Raw genomic sequence first — 22,599 nt, forward strand, 5'->3', positions numbered from 1 at the left:
GATGAGAGAAATCTGGTTTGTATTAATGATGGAAAAGGAACCAGAATAAATGTAATCAGAGGAGCAGTATCAGTACTAGATCTTACTCTGGTGTCAGATAAAATGGTGAGTATTTGTGAATGGTGTGTTAAAGATGACACTACACTAGGAAGTGATCATTTTCCAATTAGTACCACAATAAATGAGAATGTGTGTAAGCAATAAGGCTATACAGTCACCAGATGGTGCATTAGTAAAGCGAACTGGGAACATTTAGGTTGTGTTGTAAGGAGACTGCACACATGGTAACGCTTGAAGGAAATATTGATGAATGTTCTAGTGAAGTCACAGAGCATATCTTAAATAGTGCAAATCTTTGTATTCTGAAAAGAACAACAAAAGGTGAGGTCAGAGTAGTCCCCTGGTGGAATGACGAAAGCAGTAGAGCAATTAAAGAAAGAAACAAGGCTCTCAGGATGTTAAGACAGAACATGTCAATAGAGAACCTTGTAGATTACAAAAGGAAACGGGTTGCAGCCAAAAGGATAATTAAGGAAGCAAAAAAGGAAACATGGAAAAACTATTGTTCATCCATAGGAAGAGAAATAAGACTTCAAAATGTTTGGGCAATGTTCAAGAAAATGAGTGGGAAAAGAAGTTCTGTTAAAATTCCAGCGTTGGTTAGTGGTCAGAGGGTAGCTATAGCAAACAAAGAAAAGGCAGATGTGTCAGGTGAGACATTTGCTGCTGTGCATAGCGGTGAACACCTGGGTGATAAGCATAGGCAGCAAAAGGAGAGGATACTTAGAGAACTTGGAGAGGTAAGGCAGAAGAAAGCTTTACAACAACACTAGACATGGAAATAACGATGCAAGAACTTAACGTAGTGCTTAAAGGTACTGGGTTCACAGCCCCAGGGGATGATCAGCTCCGTTATGCCATGTTCCGGCATCTCCCTGAAGTGTCATTAAAGAAAGGGTTGAAATTCTTTAATACAATTTGGAGAGATGGAGATGTTCCAAGTAGTTGGAAAAGGACAATTATTTTGCCATTTAACAAGCCAGGGAAAGATCACACTAACCCGAGTAACTATAGACCAATAGCACTCACGTCCCACCTGTGTAAATGGATGGAAAAGATTCTTGTACACAGACTTTCATATGTATTGGAACAGAGGGAATTAATAAAAGATATTCAGTGTGGGTTTAGAAAGGGTCAATCCACTACAGAAGCACTAGTTAGGGTAAGTAATGATATCGAAAAGGCATTAAAGATGAAAGAAACAATGGTAATTGTATTTTTCGACATAGAAAAAGCATATGATTCAATGTGGAGGGAAGGCTTACTTATTAAGTTAAATCAAATGGGCATTAATGGAAGAATGTATAATTGGATAATGAGCTTTCTTTCAGACAGGAGAATAAGAGTAAGACTTTCAAAAGAGTTTGAAGTGGAAAACGGTACCCCACAAGGGGGTGCTATTAGCCAATTGTTGTTCAACGTAATGATAAATGATATTTTTGTAAACATAAAAGGAGGTATTAGATCAGCCCCATCATCTGTATGCAGATGATGGGGCAGTTTGGATGAGGTGGAGAAATGATGAGGTGGAGAAATGTTTCTCATGTGATGGAAAAAATAAAGAGAGCAGTTGAGGAAGTAGAGAGATGGTCGTATCAATGGGGCTTTAAGATGTCAGAAAATAAGTCCTGCTATGATGTTCACAAGCAAGAGAAAGATTGAGGTGGAGAATATAACAATGTGTGGTCAGCCACTAGAGATGGTGGCTGAATTTAAATATCTGGGCCTATGGATTGACAGTAAATATTCTTGGAAAAAACATTTTGAGTTCATGGAAACAAAATATAAAAAAGTCATTAATTTGTTGAAAGCTGTGGCTGGATGTGACTGGGGGGCAGATAAACAGGCTCTTCTTGACATGTATAGGGCACTCATGAGGTCGATACTTGACTATGGATGCATAGTGTATGGTGCAGCATACACTATGTCCAATCATTACATAGACTGGACAGATTTCAGTAGAGAGCATCACGTGTATGCACAGGAGCCATGAAGACAACCCCCATTAATGCTCTGTTAATTGAAACAGGAGAGATGCCTCTGGAGTTACGGAGAGAAAGGGTAGCATTAGCTTATTGGATCAAGCTTAAAGGAAGTGGGGCAAAGAATCCAGCTGCACACGTTTTACAAAGCTGCTGGGAATATTCCAGATTTCAGAGGAAAGGGTTTGGGTGGACAGGAAATGAATGGGCCAAAAAATATGGGATAGATAATATAGAATTCACACAGCCCAGTCCAGTCAGTATGTTGTCTCCATGGAACTACCCTGAAGCAAAGGTGGACATGACTGTTTGTAATATGAAGAAAGAATGGTGGCTGAGTGAAGTGGGTGAAAGAACTAGTGAATACCTAAGAACTAGGTATTACAACTACCTCAGAATATTTACAGATGGATCTAAGAACACAAAGGAGTGTGTGGGAGTAGGGGTGCACATACCATTGTTGGGAGTGAGCATTTCAAAACGCCTGTCGGACCACTTGTCAGTTTTCACAGCAGAAATGGTGGCTGCAATTATCAGTCTACAGTGGGTGGAGGAGGTCAGACCAGATAGGGTGGTGGTATGTACAGATTCAGTTGCTATTTTGGAAAGCCTACAGTCAAAAAACATAATCAGGGAAGATTTGTTCATTGAAGTACAGCACAGTTTGTTCAGACTTCACAGGGGTGGAATTGAGGTACAGTTCTGCTGGGTGCCAGCTCATACAGGGGTGAAGGGAAATGAGGTAGCTGATAACCTAGCTAAAAGGGCTCTGGAAAAGAACATAACAATCACAATACCTTATGGAAAAGGAGAGGGCAAAACAATGATAAGGGCAATGGACAAGGAAATTTGGCAGAAAAGATGGGAAGATGATCAAAAAGGAAGAAAGGTATGTGTATGAACGCACCTGATGGATCCGTTCATTATGAATAGTAACAGGAACTTTGTGTTTCTGGTGGTGTGCCAAAAACAATCTCTTCTGTCGTATTTGTGTTTATGATGAGAGCATTGTTGCTACTCCATTCAACCACCTTATTTACCCTCTGTTGGTGCAGTCCAGTGTCACTGAGTTATTTAGAAGAGATATTAACACTGTGTCGTCAGAGTACTTCAGAATGTACTGGTCTGGTCTATTACTCTTACCCTCAGACAGACATTCTGCAGTACGACAGCTGTCGGTAGAGAGTGAAGAGTACGGCTGAGGTTGTGCTGTGGTGCACCAACATTTGTGATTAATGCTGAGGAGATGGTTTTGTTCACCTTCACTCTCTGTACTCTGTTGGTTAGAAAGGATGCATACCAGTGAATCAGGTATGGATTTAATTCTAACTGGACCATCTCTGACACCAATATATCAGACTGAATCGTATTAAATGCTGAAGAAAAGTCCAAGAACAACACCCTTGCATAGTTGTGGTTTGACTGATCTAGATGTTTTGTAATCATGTGGACCAGTGTGGCAACCGCATCTTCTGTACCGCAGCCCTTTTTGTAGGCGTATTGACGTGGGTCTAGTTTGTCCCTGGTTACACTAACCAGATGTTGCAGTAATATTTTCTCTAGGGATTTCATTATCCCTGAAGTGAGGGCTATGGGTCTATAATCCTTATGCTCCTTGGGACATTGGATTTTTGGTTGTGGTTTTATGTGTGAGGTTTTCCAAGACAGGGGAATTATGTGTGTGTCTACAGAGTTTTGGAATATGGGTTGCTACACTGGAGCCAGCTCAGATGCAAAGTTTTTGAGGAGGAAAGCACTGCACTCGTCTGGCCCATTAGCTTTACTAGTATTGGTACACTGAAACACTCTTCTCACGTCTTCCTCAGTGATGGTAATTCTGTCTGATGGGGCAGGTATTACAGCCTTGAGTATCTCAGTGCACTTTGAGGAGTTGTCTAATGACTCAAACCTGGCCAAGAACGTGTTTGGGTCATTGGCTAAGGCGCTTTCATTCTGTCACGATAGGTTTGGTTGGAGATGACATTCCTGTCATAGATTTCATTGTGTCCCGTGCCTTCTTGTGGTTGTTGGATTTGAATGAGTCTTCTAAACGTTGTCTATGCGCAGACTTTGCCTGTCTCATTCTGTTTTTTAACCTTTTCTCTGCTAATTTTTGTGCACCAAAATCTTTGTTTATGAAGGCAGTTTTCCTTTCATTTATTATTTCTGTAATATCTTTGGTCACATGGGTTTTGTTATTGGGATAAATTTTTATCTCTTTTGTAGGAACAACCAGCTCTACACAGAAATTAATGTAGTCAGTTATGACAGTGGTTATTTCATCCAATGAACCGTCTCTAAGAGTGTCCCAATCAGTCCAGTCCCAGCATGCTTTTAGTTGTTCCTTGCTTTCGTTTGTCCAAGTCCTAACTACTTTCTTCTCAGGCTTTCCTCTTTTTATAGACTGGAGTGATGCACACAACATTATGATCTGAGGTCGATATAGGTGGCCCAACCCTGGCTACATAAGCATTTTTAATGTTTACATAGCACTTGTCCAATATATTGTTTTTTCTGGTCGCATCCATGACATACTGTTCAAATCCTGGCAGCACAGTGTCAAGGAAGCACTGATTCAGATCTCCTAGCACAACTGCTGGTGCTTCTTGAACTGTAGTTGCAGCTCGTGTACACGGTCAGCGATGGTTCTTGCTGCTTGTGCAGCTCTTCCTGGCCCTTTCGGGGGAACATAAGCAGGAAACAGTAAGATGCAGTGAGAGGGAGGTAGAACGGTCGTAGAGTCATGTCCAGGATCTCCACATTGGGGTCGTCACATATCCTGGTTTTAGTGGAGAAGGCTCGACACCAGAGATCGTTGATGTAAACACAGATCCCACCGTAGCCACTCTCCCCTCCTCTGTCCATTCGCACCAGAGTGAACCCCGGGACTTCGTAGAGTGAGTCTGGCTTTGATGGCTTTAACCAGCTCTCAGTGAAAACAAACAGTGACGCTTCACGGAAATCAAGACTGTACCTGGCGTATGGCCGTAATGTGGCGATTTTGTTGTGAAGGGATCTCACGTTAGCGAGAACGATGGAGGGTAGTGGTGGGCGGGTGAATCTCTTCCGTAGGCGAACTCGGATGCCCCCCTTCTTCCCCCGTTTTCGCTTCCTTTTCTTTCGGATCAGCTCCTCGGGGATGTAATCCAACACTGGTGGATAGATTTAACGCACCCTGTTCATGTGAGGCTCTGGTCGCAACGACAGCAGTTCATCCCGGATGTATGTACGCCGGACGGGCGTTTCCAAACGCCGGCTGTCTGTGCTGCCGCTCGGCTGAGCCTGAGGCTCAACTGATCCACATCGTCCACTAAAGTTCATAATCCACGGAAAAATAAGAGCAGCTCTCAGGGCTCTCATCCTTCACATCTCCATACACGTAGGGACTTGACATCAACAGTTAAACGACACAACACGAAACATGAAGGGTCACAGTGCTGCCACGAGCAGCGTACCTGCAGTAAGCTCCATCTGCATCTGATCTTTTGCATTACTTCAGCCCTATCCAGAGATTAGGGCTGCCACGATTAGTCGACTAGTCACGATTATGTTGACTATTAAAATCGTCGACAACTAATTTAATAGTCGACGAGTCGTTTTTTTTTTGTTTTAATCTTTGTTTTTCTCTCATAACTGCTGCGGCACCTCCACGGCCGCGCCTACCTTTCTTTCCTTGACACACCTGTGCAGTAGAGGTAATCGGGGCCAGCCGTGATGTCACCGGCTCTGGTGTCATGGCTACCCGGCGGCATCAGAGTTCAAAAGTGTGGGAGCATTTTACGAAAACAAAAGGGAAAAGTGTGCAATGCAATATCTTTAAGACAGAAGTCGCCTTCCACGGCAGCACAACTGCGGTGCACGAGCACCTGAAAAGGAAGCACGTTGTGGCAACGATGAAGAGGGACCGTCGTCTCGGTAAGCTAACTGGGTAGTTAGCGGCTAATATTAGCGTAAACAGACAGCTAACTTACTACTACTACTACTCATATAGCTGTGAACGTTAACATTAGCGATGACGATTTGATTCATTAGCCGCCCTTAGCACACATATTTCATGTGTTTTCTGTAACGCTACAACAGTGATGTGTTTGAATAGGAAATGTGGTAACGCTAATGTTTTCTAACGTTATGTTTCAGTGCTAAAAAAGTAGGTTCTACTTCAATAGACAGCTTTGTTACAAAGCCAGCTACATGCACACCTCAGCAAGCAAACGTCCTGACTGAGTCCAGGCTGAACATGCTGGTGACGGACAGCATCGGAGCGGATTTTCTCTGCAGCAGGGAACATCTGCTCTCCAAAGAGAGCAAGCCTTTCTCCAAGACATGGAGAAATGCTAACTTTCCTGGCTATGAACAAGACCCTTGTGCAGTTTGGGATTGCATAGAGTCGGAGTGTAGTAAAGCTGAATACAGTTGTGAGCACTGAGCCCAAAATGCACTTTTGTTATATTTGAGTCAGTGAGATCAAAACTGTAATAATTCCTTAGTTACAGATGCCTACCTCATTGTTGCTATGTTTGATGCCAAAGGCAAATTAAGAAAAGAAAAAAACTAAAAAATAAACCTGAAGTATTTATTTTTGTGTTGTTCAGGCAAGTGCCTTTTCCTTATTTTACTCAGCTGTTTGCACTTTATGCTACGCAGTTAAACAATTGTTTGTTGCTACAAGCATATTTCATTAAAGGTTTAATGAACTATCCTCTTAATTGTCTTTATTTTTAGTTAGCATATGAAAAGTATTGATGGTTATATAAGAGCAGCTTCATGCTGGTGCGATAAGCTGTATGTTTTACATTCAATTTACGTATGATCCGATTAGTCGACTAATCAAAAAAATAATCGGTGATTAGTCGACTATCAAAATAATCGTTTGTGGCAGCCCTACCAGAGATATAAAGTTTTTATTATTATTATATATGTCTATATGGAATTTGCCATTACAACCCTTTTTTTCTACCAATGGGAAAAACACAAAATATGGAATATTTTGAAAAATTAGCATAGTTAAATACTTCTGATAATGATATTACAACCTTGACCATGCCAGTAATTGGTAACAATATTAACACTAATGCATAATTAGTTTTTGGTACAAGGAGAATTTTAAAGTTTATGAACACATTGGCTAATGGTCCAAAACGGATCATGTCATAAAATTGTATGCGCCTCACCATGGCAACGTATCCGGTGCATGACGAACAAAAATATGAGACCTTTATACAACTATATATTTTATTATACATATAAACATTTTAACATTCATTAAATTGCAAACATTTTAGAACATAAAAGAACAATATTTGTGTAGTGTATGCCATGGCATGGTATGTTTTGTTCTCTGTGTGTGCATGTGTGTGTGTGTGTGTGTGTGTGTGTGTGTGTGTGTGTGTGTGTGTGTGTGTGTGTGTGTGTGTGTGTGTGTGAATGTTCAGTGGCTCTTGAAACAGGGCTCACAGACGATCTTGTAATGCCTCTTGCATACATGTCCTTCACATTTTGCACACCGGCTACACTCTCTTCTGATCAGCACACAGCATTCAAGCCCTCCGTGATTTGGCCGGGACCGGCTGTGGCTCCTCCCTTGCCCCATCTTCCTCTTGATTGGCCCGGCCCTGGACTTCACGGACCAGGCTCGCCGAAAACGGTGCTTTAGGCATTTGTGTTCGGTTCTCCATGGCCAGGCTGACGAGCGCTGTGCCGAGCTGCTCCAAATAAAGGCAGCTTTTCGTGGACTTAGAGCTGTTCCAGCCGGGGTACACAGAGATGAGAAGACTGAAAGCGTTGTAGCAGGAGACATCAAGCAGATGGTACAAAAGACACATGGTCCAGCTGCGCGTTTGCCGGCGGTAGGAGTAGGTGCCACAAGCCTACGGACAAAAACAATGACATGAATACATTTTCACACATCCCTCTTGATAAATAGAAAAATATTCAACGAAATAAAGTGCATAGGCTATTGCTATATCGCACAATCAAACGTAGTGAGTAACAGTAAATAAATACCAGTAAGTGAAATAAATAAGTGATGCGTAATTACCTGGTCCAGGTGGTCGACGGCTCCTTTGCAGCAATTGTAGTGTTTTATAATTTGTGAGGTTTTTTCCCCTGATTCCTGGACCTCTGGCTTCCGATGTCTTGTACTCAAAAGAAGCATGTTTTTGTTTTTTGGGGGACATATGACACAATCGCGTCATATGTCTCTCTCTGCTTACCAATTGGTTGAATGGAAAAACCTATTTTTGCAGGTGTGTAAACACAGACCTCCAAAAAAAATCATGTCCTCTTTCATGTCCTTCTGTCACACCGACTACCTGTCATGAAGGTAGTTGGTGTGACAGGAGAGGACTCAGATGACAGGGTTAGATGGAGGACACTGATTCGACCCCGACAGGAAAGGAGGAGTAAACACAGACGGTGGGTCTGTGTCTGGGCTGTGGGGTCAATGTGCGGGCTGTGTCTTGCTGCAGACAATGAAGATCATGTTGCATTATAACATGTCAGCATTATTGTATATAGTAATATATATATAATATACATATGTAATATATAAATATATAATATGTATATATATATGATTATAGTATATGAAAAATATGTGGTTATAATGGGAGTCAATTCGACCATTTTTGCACCAATCAGGTCCTGTGTGTACACAGTGAAAATCTGCTATTCTATACACTTCCAATGACAGGCATTAAGGAATTTAGAAAATAAAGGTGAAAGAAAATTACTGGCAAAATTTCATATATTTAGCCTTTTAATTGACTGATTTATTGGGAGAGAAAAACCTAAAAACAACAAAAACTGACACTTTTGGTACCAAACAGTACCAAAGAGAATACTGACAAGTGTGAGAGATGTGGTGCTAAGGAAAATGTGGAACATATTTTAATGCAATGTCTAAAGTATTCTTCAGAGAGAGAGAGGCTACAGAGGAAAGTCAGAGCAGCGCAGCAGGACTGGAGTTTGGCTGGAATTCTAGGAACTGAAGGAGAAAGAGAAAAGATCCAAGTTGTGAGGAAAGCATGATTCAGCTTTCTGAAAGAGACCCAGTTGATGGGTAGAATCTAGAGGTGGGGATATGACGCTACACACTCTTGTACAGTAGGTGGCGGTATGCACTTTGAAGAAATACACTCCTCAATGTCAATTATTGTTTTTAATGACAACGATGAAGAAGCCCTGCAGTGAAAACACTAAACAAAAATACAAGATATTTCCCAAAAGTAAATATAAGCATATATTTCTTTTTAAATAAGTAAACAGAATAAAGTAACAAACTGCATAGTTCCAAAAATACTGTGACCAAAGAAAAGACAAACTTACAATAAAAGAGTGGGAACGGCTAAACAGCTTCCAAGCTCCATGAGGGAATGTCCATCCGAACGTGAACCTCATAACAGCAACAGTGCAGCAACGGAACGGTTTGTGTCACATGACAGCCTGGTGTCACATGACTCTAACACAAGAGAACAAGGAACCTAATATAGCACTGCCCCCTTGTGGCTGGCAGAGAACTCTTCATCCCCCCCAGTCCGGCAAGCTACAAAAGATCAAAGGACTCAGTTCACCACCCAATGGCCAGTCTTGGGCTCGTAGCGCTTAGGCGGTCTCCTAGTGCGGCACGGTCGCGCAGACAGGGGCGGAGGCGGCGGCGACTGCGCCACCCGAGGTGATGCGGGCGGGACGGCGCCGGAGGGAACAGGGTCGCCCTGGGATCCGAGGTCGGAGGCCGCCTCATCCGACGGCAGCGGAGGGGAGGTGCCGGATCCGAGGCCGGATGTCAGCCCATCAGACGGCAGCAGAAGGGAGGGGCCCAAACCTGCATCATGGGGCGTCGCCGGGCATGGGCGGACAGGCAGAGGCTAGCAGTCCGGAGCCACAGGAGGCGGCAACGGAGCCACAGGTCGCAGCGGGGAATAGGGGGTGTGTGGCGTATAGCCACGGAGGAACCGCCGGTTGCGTAAAGTCAAGCGGCCCGATCCATCCACCTTAACCCGTTACTGGTCGTGGCCAAGCGACTCCACCACCACTCCCGATCTGTCCCACTTGTTGGGGCTCGGGCCCTGCTGATTCTGGAGAAACACCCTCGTACCGGGTGCCAACGGACAGAGCGGCCTCGAGTGAGTCCTCAGGGATTCGGCGGTACGGGACATCCGGGTCCGAAGGGCATCCTCCTTCGCCGCCCACGCCTGGCGCCAGAGTGGGCGGACACGAGAGTCCGACAACTTCTCAAGCTTGGTGGCAAAGGAAAGCGAACCATGAAGGGGGCGACCATAGACAATCTGCGCCGGTGAGAGGCTGCAGTCAGGGTCGGGCGTGTTGCGCAACTTTATCATGGCACGCAGAAAACGGTCGTGATCGAGACTGCCAGTCGGGCCAGTGTTGGACATCAGGAGGCGTTTCGCAGTCTTAACCGCAACTTCCGCCCTCCCGTTCGAATGCGGGAAAGCGACAGAAGACACACGATGCTCAACGTTCCACAAGCGGAGGAAGTCTTGCGTCTGGCCCGCCATGAACTCCGGGCCACCATCGCTAGAAAGTTCCTCTGGGACGCCAAAGGAGCCGAAGAACGAACGAAGGTGGCAAACCAGGCCAGCCGAGCCTCCCATATCAGTGCCCGCAGTGGAGCACAGGACCTCCACCCAGCCCGACAGACGATCCCCGACAACAAGATAGTGGTGGCCCCCATAGTCAAAGAAGTCAGCAAACACAGCCTCAAACGGGGTGGACGGCAGTGAGGCCGGCAGGGGGGGCGTGGCTGTCTGTGACGGCGCATTGCGGTTACAGTCCGCACATCTGTACCTGGTGGCTCGGATGCCCTCTGACATCCCAGGCCAGTAGACGATGGCACGGGCGCACCGCTCCATCGCAGAAATCCCCTGGTGGGCTGCATGGAGGTTCCGAAGGACTCTGTCACGGAGGGATGGCGGGACCACGACACGGTCACAATACAGCAGGTATGCCATCCTGTGCGTAAATGGAGTCACAGATCGTAGACAGACTCGCCAGGGCAGGGCCGTTCACATCGACTCTATCCTCGTGCTCAATCAAGTACAGAAGGCGGCCGAGGCATGCGTCGGCCGCGGTCTCCCGTGCGAGGAGGGACCAGGAGATGGCACCGAGCCCCTCAGCATCGTCGCAGATGGAGGCCATATGCGCGGACTCCACGTCGTCAGGCATGCCCGGCAATGCTAGTGTGAGGCCGTCCGCTGAGCCCGAGGGAGAAGGATGTCTGGAGGTTGCATCAGCGGCATGGTTGCTCTTGCCCGGCAGGTGCACAATATCGAAGCGCCACGGGAGGGTGCGCTGCTTGAGTCTAAACAGGCGTGAGTTCGTAATGTCATCCAGCGTGCGGTCGCCGAAAATGTTCACCAAAGGCTTATGGTCAGTAACCATGACAAGGTTGTCACACCCCTGTGTAAAGTATCGTGTCTGCTCCAGACCCCAGGCCACGGCCAGGGCCTCCCCCTCCACGGCCGCATAGCGCTGCTCTGCCAGGGACAGGAAGCGTGAACCGGCGAGGGTGATCCTCCATCCTCCTGGGCAACAGTTCGGCACGCTCAAGGAGCAGCTGCAATGCTGCTGGAGCAGAACGTAACCAATACCACGCCTGGACCAGTCGGGACGGAGGCAGGTACGCCGCTGCATGTCGTAGATCTCCACACCCTCACGGATGGCCTCAACTATGGCGCGTTTGGACAGGCGGAAGGCTTCCTCCAATTCAGGCGACCACGAGAACTTACAGCACGGGCTGAGGAACGGCTTGAACGGAGCCACCGTGTCGCGCAACTGGGCGCAGTTAGCCACCTGGTTGACAAGGCCAAACCAGCTCCTGATATCCGTCGTAGACTCTGGGGCAGGGAAATCCCGGATAGCATCCAAGTATTTGGGGAGTGGCTCGATGGTAGCATCCGACACCCTGAATCCAGCGAAATCAACATCTCTCTCTGCAAACTGGAACTTATCCGGGTTCAGCACAATGCCTGAGCGACCAACACGTGTCAAGAAGTCAATTGTCCTCCACCAGTGCTGTTCCAGATCGGTGTCGTAGTGAATAGTATCATCCACACAACGTTCTTTGCGCTCATAGTCTGAGAGGACAGCATCAAAACGCCGGTTGTAGCCATCCCCCGATGACAGGAAACCTTGTGGAGCCCTTGTGTAGCGCCAGCGGCCGAAGGGAGTGATAAAGGTGGTCAGATGACGATCTGACTCAAGCAAGGGCACACTATGCAATTTCCTCCGGGATTAATAAAGTATCTATCTATCTATCTATGGTAGCCGTTCCAGGCGTCTGTGACAGTCTTCCATGTGCCTTTCGGGATCCGACGTGCAAGGTGGAATGGAGACTCAGAGGCGAAAGTCTCCCGCCGGCAGAACTTGTTGAGAGGGGAGAGGTCCACAGTCCTGCGGGGGGAACCGTCATGCTTCCGAGTGACCACCACACAATGGCACCAAGACACCGGTTCGCCATATGGCACACGTTCAATGACCCCAAGGGCCTCGTCGCGCAACAGGTCATCGTGGACTCTCTGCTGCCAGTGCAGAGGCACCACGGCTGCAGTGTGGCATGCCTTCGGCGTGGCGGCAGGATCCACGTGTATCTCTATGGGTGGCCCCTCCATGCACGGCAGCGCTCGATGTGGGCAAGTGTTGAAGGTGGATGAGGCGTACCTCTGGAGTAGCCAATCCTTCATCCGGCTGTTGTTCTCCGGCATGCAAGGGAATGGTAGGGTCACAGGGCGTGCCGGAGGAACCGTGCGCGCTGGGGACACGAACACTGGGAACCAAGAGGGTCACTCGGATCGGTGCAGCCACCGCTGGTGGATCGTATGGCAGAGATAGATAATGGGTGGCTCGGTGTGTGCACAATGACGGGCCCAGACTCACCTCCAGGTTCCCTGCCGATGTCACCCAACGGAAAGTTCTTAGGCAAGAGGCCAAGATTGAGTAACGAATCGTAGGAGAGTTACATCGCCTGGACCGAGCTGCTCACGTACACCATGGAACGGCAGGAGGAGACTTCACCACTGCCGGAGGTAGTGGAGAGCCTAGCGAAAAAAGCGCCCTCGACAGCGATGGGGGAGTGGTTGGCGGCTGACATGCTGAGGCGGATGGGACGCAGGTCGTCACGCGAAAAACCACAGGCCAGGAACTCCTCAAGGGACCAGAGGTCAGACTGCGCACCAGTGTCCCCGATGGCAGATACCCTCGCCACAGTACCCGAGCCCTGGCCATCAGGGCCGCCACGCAGACCACCTGACCTGTCAACAAAGATGGTGATCTGAGCTCGAGGATGGTCCCTCGTCCTCGCTTGCCTCCATTCGCCCTTTGAGAAGATGTGGTGCTCGAGAACGACAGGCGAGTCGACATGGCTCCCACGGCGCCGGCCAGGGCGGGCACTAGGCTGAAAAGATGCATTCTGGGAGATCGGTTCCAGCTCCATGGTAGCCTGTTGACTGCTGGCGGGTGGCTGCTGTCGCCTCTTGCGTCGGCGAGCCCTATAACAGTCAATACAAAGCTGGTGGGGCTTGGTGTTCCATCCGCGAGACCCTTCCGTAAAGACATTGAAGGTGCCCCTGCACTCCGGGTACGAGGCCATCCTGGCCTTGTCCGCTGGGCCTGGGGTTGGGGTGGAGCTCACCTGTGGGCCTCTCCTTAAGCGCTGGAATGATGACATGGCCGACAGAGCCAAGGAAGGGAGAGCATTACAAGCCATCTCTTTGTTCTCGACAAGTGCAACCACATCGTTAACTGGTTTGTTCAGGATGTCAGATGTGCTCAGCACCTCGCGGCGTATGTCCGAGTCATAAATCCCATTGATCAGGACATCACGGATAATGTGGTCAGTATAGTCCACCGCCTTGCCACACTCACACACCGCAGCGTAGGCACATGTCTCTGCTCTCCCCCGCACCCTGGCAGTGAAGGCGCGGAAGGTCTCGTCGCACTCCTGACGTAACTGAAGCAGTTTAGTACGCAGTACACATGTGGCAACTGGGATGACTGCTAGAGAATGGATGGCGGCGATGAAATCTGGCAAAGACCCTGAGGCGACGGTAGGGTTGGCTTTCAGCAGGCTGTCACCAAGTTCAGGCCCAGCACACTGAAAGAGCTGGAAAGGGGCCTGGGCAGCTCCTATGCCCGAGCCAGTGCAGAAGACTTCCCAGCGACGGAGGAACACGTTCCATTCCTCAATGGACACACCAACGTTGACCCTCGGCCGGTCCAGTTTCGGGCCCTGAGGGGTTGGGGCCTGGGCCAGGGCAGCCATGACAGCCGGTGCACTCTGATGGGCAAGTCCATGATTAGTCAACAGGGCGATGGCGAGAGCCTCCGACACGTCATTCGTCCTGAAAGCGCAGTCAGGCACGGAGCATTCGACGACAACCATGGCTTCTTCATGAAGAAATACACTCCTCAATGTCAATTATTGTTTTTAATGACAACGAAGAAGAAGCCCTGCAGTGAAAACACAAAACAAAAATACAAGATACTTCCCAAAAGTAAATACAAGCATATATTTCTTTTTAAATAAGTAAACAGAATAAAGTAAAAAACTGCATAGTTCCAAAAATACTGTGACCAAAGAAAAGACAAACTTACAATAAAAGAGTGGGAACGGCTAAACAGCTTCCAAGCTCCATGAGGGAATGTCCATCTGAACGTGAACCTCATAACAGCAACAGTGCAGCAACGGAACGGTTTGTGTCACATGACAGCCTGGTGTCACATGACTCTAACACAAGAGAACAAGGAACCTAATATAGCACTGCCCCCTTGTGGCTGGCTGAGAACTCTTCACACTTGAACGTTGCTTGCGAACCACCATTAAATGAAAAAAGAAGAAAGAAGAAGAACAGACTGGGAACATATCAATTGAACAGAATCATGACCAAAAAAAAGGATAAAAATCCATAACTAGCCAAAAGCAACTCGTACTGTGAGCACACATTTCATGAACTACCTTGTGATGGTTTTTGAGTTGTGCTCCAGAAACCAAACACAATGAGGACAGTAACTCTGGGATGTCTGAGCGAACACACACAGCCATCTGGGACGTTTTACATGTGGCAGTGAATGAAACCTCCACTTAAGACAACATGGGATGTTCAACCTTGTAATTTAATTTGGTATTAAGTAGTGATGAAGATGAACCAATGCTTCAGCAGGTGCAGGTGGTGCAGGCAGTGTTACGTGCTGCTGGTAAAGAAGCCACCAAATAACCAGTTTGGTTACTTACTAAAGAGTTTTTAAGAGAACATGTGATCTCTGTCTCCATTTCCATCTTTCTGCATGATGACAATGCTAATAGATGACCCTAACAGACGTCTGCCAGCCTGAACGTCTGCTAGGTCTTTCTGCTTCCCTACAGATAAAGGTTGAAGGTGGCTTTTACACTTTCACCTGAAACTACTGCAATTGGAGTTAAAATTATTCTTGTTGCTCATGTAGCTTCACATTGAAGAAGTGTTTGAATCTGATTTTAAAGTGAGTCAGTACTCTAAATAGAATCAGGCTATTCTAATTTCAGCTGACCATACAATAATGAGTGCCATGGCGTTTCTATGAGATTTATTCCAAGCTGGGTTCCATGACTGTCTCCTCTGATAGGCGGTACAGGTGTGACAGCTACAGCTTCAACTGCATCTCAGTGCATGTTTTAAACCTGCAAAACATCTTTAAAAATACAACAAAAATAGTTTGATCCCTAATGTTAGTGAGCAATTCTTTCCCAGTTTATCTCTGTATTAAAATACGCTCCTCAGCTATATGAGCTACAGTGGCCTGTCTGTTGGGTCGACCCCACCGGCCAGCCCTCACTCCCCATGTGCATCAAAGAGCCTTGTTTGACCATGACCACCACCAGTTCACTGCTCTTCCTTCCTTGAATGATGTTGGTTAGACACTGACAACTGGTGACCGGAAACATCCACCAGGAGCTGCAGCTTTATTAATGTACATTTTCCCTGCCACAAACATATCAACTTGAGGACAAACTTTAATTTGGTGCATAATGTATGTGTATATGTACACTGTGTTTGTGGTTCCCTACAGGCAGGGCAACAATATACTATTCACTTTTGAAATATCTGTCTTTTTTAATTTATTTTTATTTCAGTTGAATGGACTCGGGGGAAATTGCAGATAAGACCCAAGAGAAAGGACACAATTGATGTGATTTGATTTGTTTTATTTGACTGTTTCAAAGCAGTGATCGGTAGGATCATAGAGCAGTACAATAAGTTTTAAAAAATGTTTTTATGTTTTTGCACAGTAATACATTATTATCATGTATGCACAACATTATTATAGTGCATGCAATAATGCATGCACTATAATAATGTATTTTCAGTTTAGAATGCATGCAATTTCATTAATGCATTTATAAAGATATTAGGGAACATATTTTGTTTTTGAAGGACATTTAATTTTTTGCTGTTTGCCTGTTGAAAATGAACCCCCTTGAACTTACTGACAGAGCCATGACAAAATACTGCTTAATTCATTTAATTATTAAATAATATACACTGTGTTAGCTCTTGGTTCAATAGGCTATGTTCATTTCAATATGTTTTAATAAACACTGAACCAGTCCGGCGCTCAGCTTATAGCAAATTTGTTTTTTTGGTCCTCTGTGTGTTTGTCTTTGACACCCCTGATCTAGACACTCGTAGCATGGATGAAACGTTTGAATGCATCATATTATGTTTAGAGGAGTAAACTGAAGCCACCTCTGGGAGTTTGGCTCCCCCCTGTGTTAACAAATGATTTAAAGTTAACATACTTTCTGCAGCGACAGCAGCTTAAGATAAATTAAATTTAATGACAACTGATTTATACGGAAGCGTAGAGCTGCCACACCAAGAAAATAAAAACCGGGACGTATCACGTTATTTCGTGATAGTATCTCGGAATTTCGTGATAGTATCTCGGAATTTCGTGATAGTATCTCGGAATTTCGTGATAGTATCTCGGAATTTCGTGATAGTATCTCGGAATTTCGTGATAGTATCTCGGAATTTCGTGATACGTATCTCGGAATTTCGTGATACTATCTCGGAATTTCGTGATACGTATCTCGGAATTTCGTGATACTATCTCGAAATTTCGTGATACGTATCTCGGAATTTCGTGATAAGATGCTATGTTGTAACGTGACAATGTGATATCTTGAAATAGCGTGATACCTATCACCTATCATCCACATCATTCCACGCCTCTCCCAAGTGAGCTTGCACATCGCCATGGACTCTCCACTGTCCAGATTTCTACGAGGTCGCGGGGTGTCAGAGGACTGTCTCCAACGCATGGAACAAGATCATGTAAGCTAATTTTGACCGCTCACCATCTAATTAAAGAGTTGCGTATGGTCAGCGCTGTGTATAGTCTAGTTAGCTAACTAGCCTGTTAAGCAGCTACATGCTGAGGGGGAAAAACACAGTTGGGGGACTGCACTGTTCGCAACACTCGTGTAGCTTCACGAACACTTGTTGAAAGATGGAAACGGAGCCAAGACAATGCAAGTGGCGGACCCTCCTGTGTCTGGGTCAGATAGTAAAAGTCCCAATAGGCTAGTCCCAACAAAGTAAATAGTAATACAAGTACGGGATGACGTAGGCTATAGTTCGGAGGTTGTCATGGGGTGCCACCGGGTCAGAGGCTCTCATCAGCAGGTTTCATTTTCTGCCAGCATAGTCCCAAGCTGTTTAATGTCGGAAAAAATACAAAAACGATAAAGATCCTGCATCCTTCTTTTTATACTCTGTGCTGCGCTGATCAGACTGGCGTCCTTAGCAACGATCTGTTACACTTGATGACCTTCATTACTCAGAAATAATATTCAATTTAATGAATATAATGGATAAAAAAAACACAACAAAAAAAGCGAAGTTACAACTGTGAAGTTAAAATCCAGTCCCCAGTCGGTAAGGATAAGGATATTACAGAGAATGCCATCTACTACCACCCTGTCTCTGTGTTAATGCAGTCTTGTGAGTTGTAATTATTATATCTAGTATGTCTGTCTTTACAGATTGATGCTGGAGTCATTGATTGTATGGATGATGACACCCTGGCTGGCTACATCCCTACGTATGGGGATAGGATTGCAGCAAGACACTTTTGTTTGGATCATGGGCAACATCATGGCACAAAAAAAACAACAAAAACATCACTGCTTGACAAACTCAAACAAAGAATGGGGATTGGTGATACTGATGATAACACTACCCAGGAGAAAAGGAGAAGAAAGTATGCAAAACACAAGAAATGGGCTGAGAAAATGACAAGAAAAATTGAGTTGGGGTGGATCCATGAGGGTAAACAAGTCCGGAAACGTAGGGGGGGGGGACAAGGAGCCTTGATGTCCCCAAAGACTCAAAAAAAGAGGAGATATTGCAGTATGCCAAAGACATTTTCTTCCCGAAGGGAGAAAATAAAGTAGGAAAAATTGATGCATTTAGTCATGACATATTAGACTATCAGGAGGAAGCTATTTTTGATGATGTTATTACAGTTGGTGAACTGTACAGCATACTTAGAATGGGAGTGTTGAGATTTTACCTGTGCACTAAGACCCCAGAAGATAAGGATGATGAAGAATGCATTATGGGAACATCAAACAACAAGGATGAGCAATTGAATGACATGTTGGAAGAAGATGACCAGCCTATTCAAACTTCTGACATTGAGGCAAACCTAGACACATCTGAGGTTATGTTTGGCCCGTATCTTGGAGAACCTGTGGCTGGCCAAATGGATGACACTTTGATCTATCTACCTGACTTAGAGAACAGTGAGGACCTTATCATAACATCAGTCCTCATTCCCAGAACAAGCTCAAATGACACATTGATCAGCATACCTCTCCCAATAAGTGAAGCATCCTCTACTTCAGACACAGCACTGAGAGAAGATGAAGCTTCCATCACACTTCCGCCAACAGCCAATGCTACTGCAGAGTCAGAATCTGTAGGTGAGGTAGCAAGAAGTTCAACTCCTTCATGGGATGTTGTGCAAATCACTATAAGACTTCATAGGGTCAATCTTTTACAGGAGATGATAGGCCAATTCAAGGATGCAGCACTTCTCAAACATGAACTTAGATACACTTACATAGATGAAAGAGGTGCTGATGCAGATGGCATCTCAAGGGATGTGTATGCTGCATTTTGGACCGAGCTACTGGACCACACAGCTGAAGGGGAGGACCAGAGAATTCCATCTCTGTGTCCTAAGTGGCAAGAAGAAGAATGGAAATCCATTGGGCGAATTCTACTGAAGGGATTTCAAGACCACGGCTATTTTCCCTGTCGCCTTTCCCCAGCTTTTACAGTGGCACTTATTTTTGGTGAGCAGGAAGTCTCTTGATGATGTGCTTTTTGAAAGTCTTCTTCTATATGTCAGTCATTCAGACAGAAGTCTGATCACCACTGCCTTAAAAGGAGAACTTTCAGGGGAGGAGAAAGATGAGCTGATTGATCTTTTAGACCGTTTGGACGTAACAGCACTTCCAACACAAAATAATTTAAAAGGCATCCTTCTGAAAGTGGCACACAAGCAGTTGATCCAAAAGCCAAGATATGCATCAGAAAAGATGTCCTTCGTTGCTGGTTCCTCCCTAAGAGAAGCTCTCGCCAGCCCACAAGATGTCCTGCACATGTATGAAGCCAAAAAGCCAACAACCAAAAGGCTTTTGAAAATGCTACATGCCTCTCCCTCAAGTCAAGCTGAGACCCAAAGCTTTCGTTTCTTGCAACAATACATCAGAGGCTTAGATGAGGCAGGTCTCCGAAGAGTATTAAGGTTTGTGACAGGGTCAGATGTCATATGTGTAAGCAAAATTACCATCATGTTCACGGCACTTGATGGACTTGCACGAAGACCTGTTGCACACACATGTGGTCCAGTTCTGGAACTACCATGGACATACGCTTCCTATCCAGAGCTACGTATTGAGTTTGACAGTGTACTGATTGACAAAACATCATACAAATTCAGCCTAGCTTAGCTTTGTTATATGCTTATCTCAACTAAGCTGGTGGTGCACATGTCTAATGTGTGTCTAATGAATGTCTACAGATATTCAGAGCATAGCGTTTTGTGACTTGTCAAGTTGATGGATAAAAACCTGTTAATGTTATTGAGAAGTCCTGACCACTTTTCTATACCCTTATCTGATTATGACTTCTCTAATGACTTTCCCAATATATGCTCTACTACTCTGTTATGTAGAAGAGCAATTTGATTCTACAGTGGTTCTAAATGCGGCTACAAAAAGAATGTAGACTTGCACCTTAATGTTGGGAAATGGTTTATTTTTTATGTTTACATTTGTGATACATATAGTGTTATAATCCATAAGAGCAGGGAATTTTTTTACCTGTCCAGTTGACGAAAAAAACACATGTGTGATGTTAGTTCTTCCAGAGTGCAGCTGAAGACCTAACTACTTTTCTATACTCTTGTTACCTGATTTTGAGTTATCTAATGAGTTCCCCAATACCTGCTCTACATGTTAATGTACTGTTACGTAAAAGAGCAATTTGAAAGGGAATCTGAATGCTGTTACTACAAAATAAAACAGTTTATTTTGTGTAATGCTTAGGTCTGCATGTGTCTTATGTGTAAAAAAGAAAATTGCAGCCACGAGGAAGAAAGCACAAGAAAGAGCCCTGGAGTTGTGTTGTTGTGTGACCCTTCCCCTGAAGTACAAATCACATGGTAATGAGAAACAGTCTCATATTTGCTCCATCTGTCATGAATTTATGGAAACAAATTTAAATTCTTTGCTGCTATATGTAGATGAGCAAGAGCATTACACTGTGGGCAAAATAGTTCAAGAAATTAAAACAACAACATCATAGTCGTGATGTTTCTTTTCCTCATGCATTCAATGTTAAAAACGGATCACATCAACAATATAGGCTTGCTTTATTTGCCTATTCCAGAAATCACAGAGTAATTTCTAAGTCTTTTAGAATGCATGCTCTCAGGAAAAGATACAGCTCTATAGCTTCATCTGGTGTGGTGGGAGAGTGTAAGAAGTTCTCTGTCATTATAAGGTAACACATGTTGAATACGGTTTCATCACAAGGGTGAGGTCCCCTCTGTTGGCATTCCTCTTTACAAGCCTCCACTGCTCCCCGAGACACTTCTTTCAGATGATCTTGTCCTCCAAATAGATGAGGGATGGTGTACATGAGAATGGGACGTCCACTTGGAGCCACTGCATTTCTGCTCCTCCGGATAACATGGGTGTTCCACAAATGTACAACTTGCTGCAGTTCTTCCTATGTAGTAAAAAAAGAAAAAAATATATATTTACATACATACATGACAACATTGTTGCTTACAGGCATAGGATTTTGACAGCTGCAATATAAAGCCCACTGGCTTTTGACCAGTAGATGGCGGTGTACTCAGACCACCAGAGTGTGCGTGTGGGATTGTCGGACAGATCTCGCGAGAGGAGAAAATTTGGTAACGTTGTTTTGAACCACGGATTAAATCATAGTTAGATCATGGATCAATCACAAAATACATCCATGGGATCCATTATTGGAATAGAGAAAATACTTTGCTAATTCCAAAAAAATTTGATTCTTTTCTGTGCAGCTCTGATCGGGAATAGCTAACGGACCATATACTGTATATAGATGCGCTCACTCTATCTCTCTCTGCTCACGATCACGCACGCATGACCATACACACACACAGACACACACACACACACACAGAGAGAGAGAGAGACACACACACACACACACACAGAGAGAGAGAGAGAAACACACACACACAGAGAGAGAGAGAGAGAGACACACACACACACACACACACACACACACACACACACACACACACACAGAGACACACACAAACACACACACACACAGAGAGAGAGAGAGACACACACACACACAAACACACACACACACACACACACACACACACACACACACGCGATGATGGTTCATGTACAGTATCTGACATAGTTTACCTGGATGATGGCCAGGCAACTGAACAATATAAGTTGCTTGTCCAAGAAGTCTCCAGAGAAGCAGTCTTTGTCTTTCAGTTCCTGGAAACGATTCATCCAGTACTGGGCATGATGTCTTCTCAAAAAGGCCCACCAGCTTTCGATCCGCTGATTGTGGTTACTGGACCCAGCGATGTAACAGTTGGTGACAAGGCGGCGATCCATACTCCATCGCAAGAACCTCTGCATTTCTGCCATTGTTACATTTTCTGTCCCGAAGTCTGCGCGAATTCTGGATGGTGTCCCCATCCTCCTCTCAACTTCCTTTATGAAATACCCAGCGATTACTTTGGGATCGCTGTTTGTTTAATAGGCATGTAGCCATATCATAAGTCTTGAAAAGCCATCCATTGCTCCATTTATACAGACACCAAATGGTTTTAGTTTGTCGTATGAATCAACATGCCACATGAAATTAGGCCCTGGGTTAAAGTACATGCGCCGCGTTAGGCGATTTCTCCGTCTCTGTTCAACACCACGGGGGTCGAAAAACTTTAATAAATGCCTCACCGT

This window comes from Antennarius striatus, chromosome 4 (assembly GCF_040054535.1).
Source record: "Antennarius striatus isolate MH-2024 chromosome 4, ASM4005453v1, whole genome shotgun sequence".
Lineage (NCBI taxonomy): Eukaryota > Metazoa > Chordata > Actinopteri > Lophiiformes > Antennariidae > Antennarius > Antennarius striatus.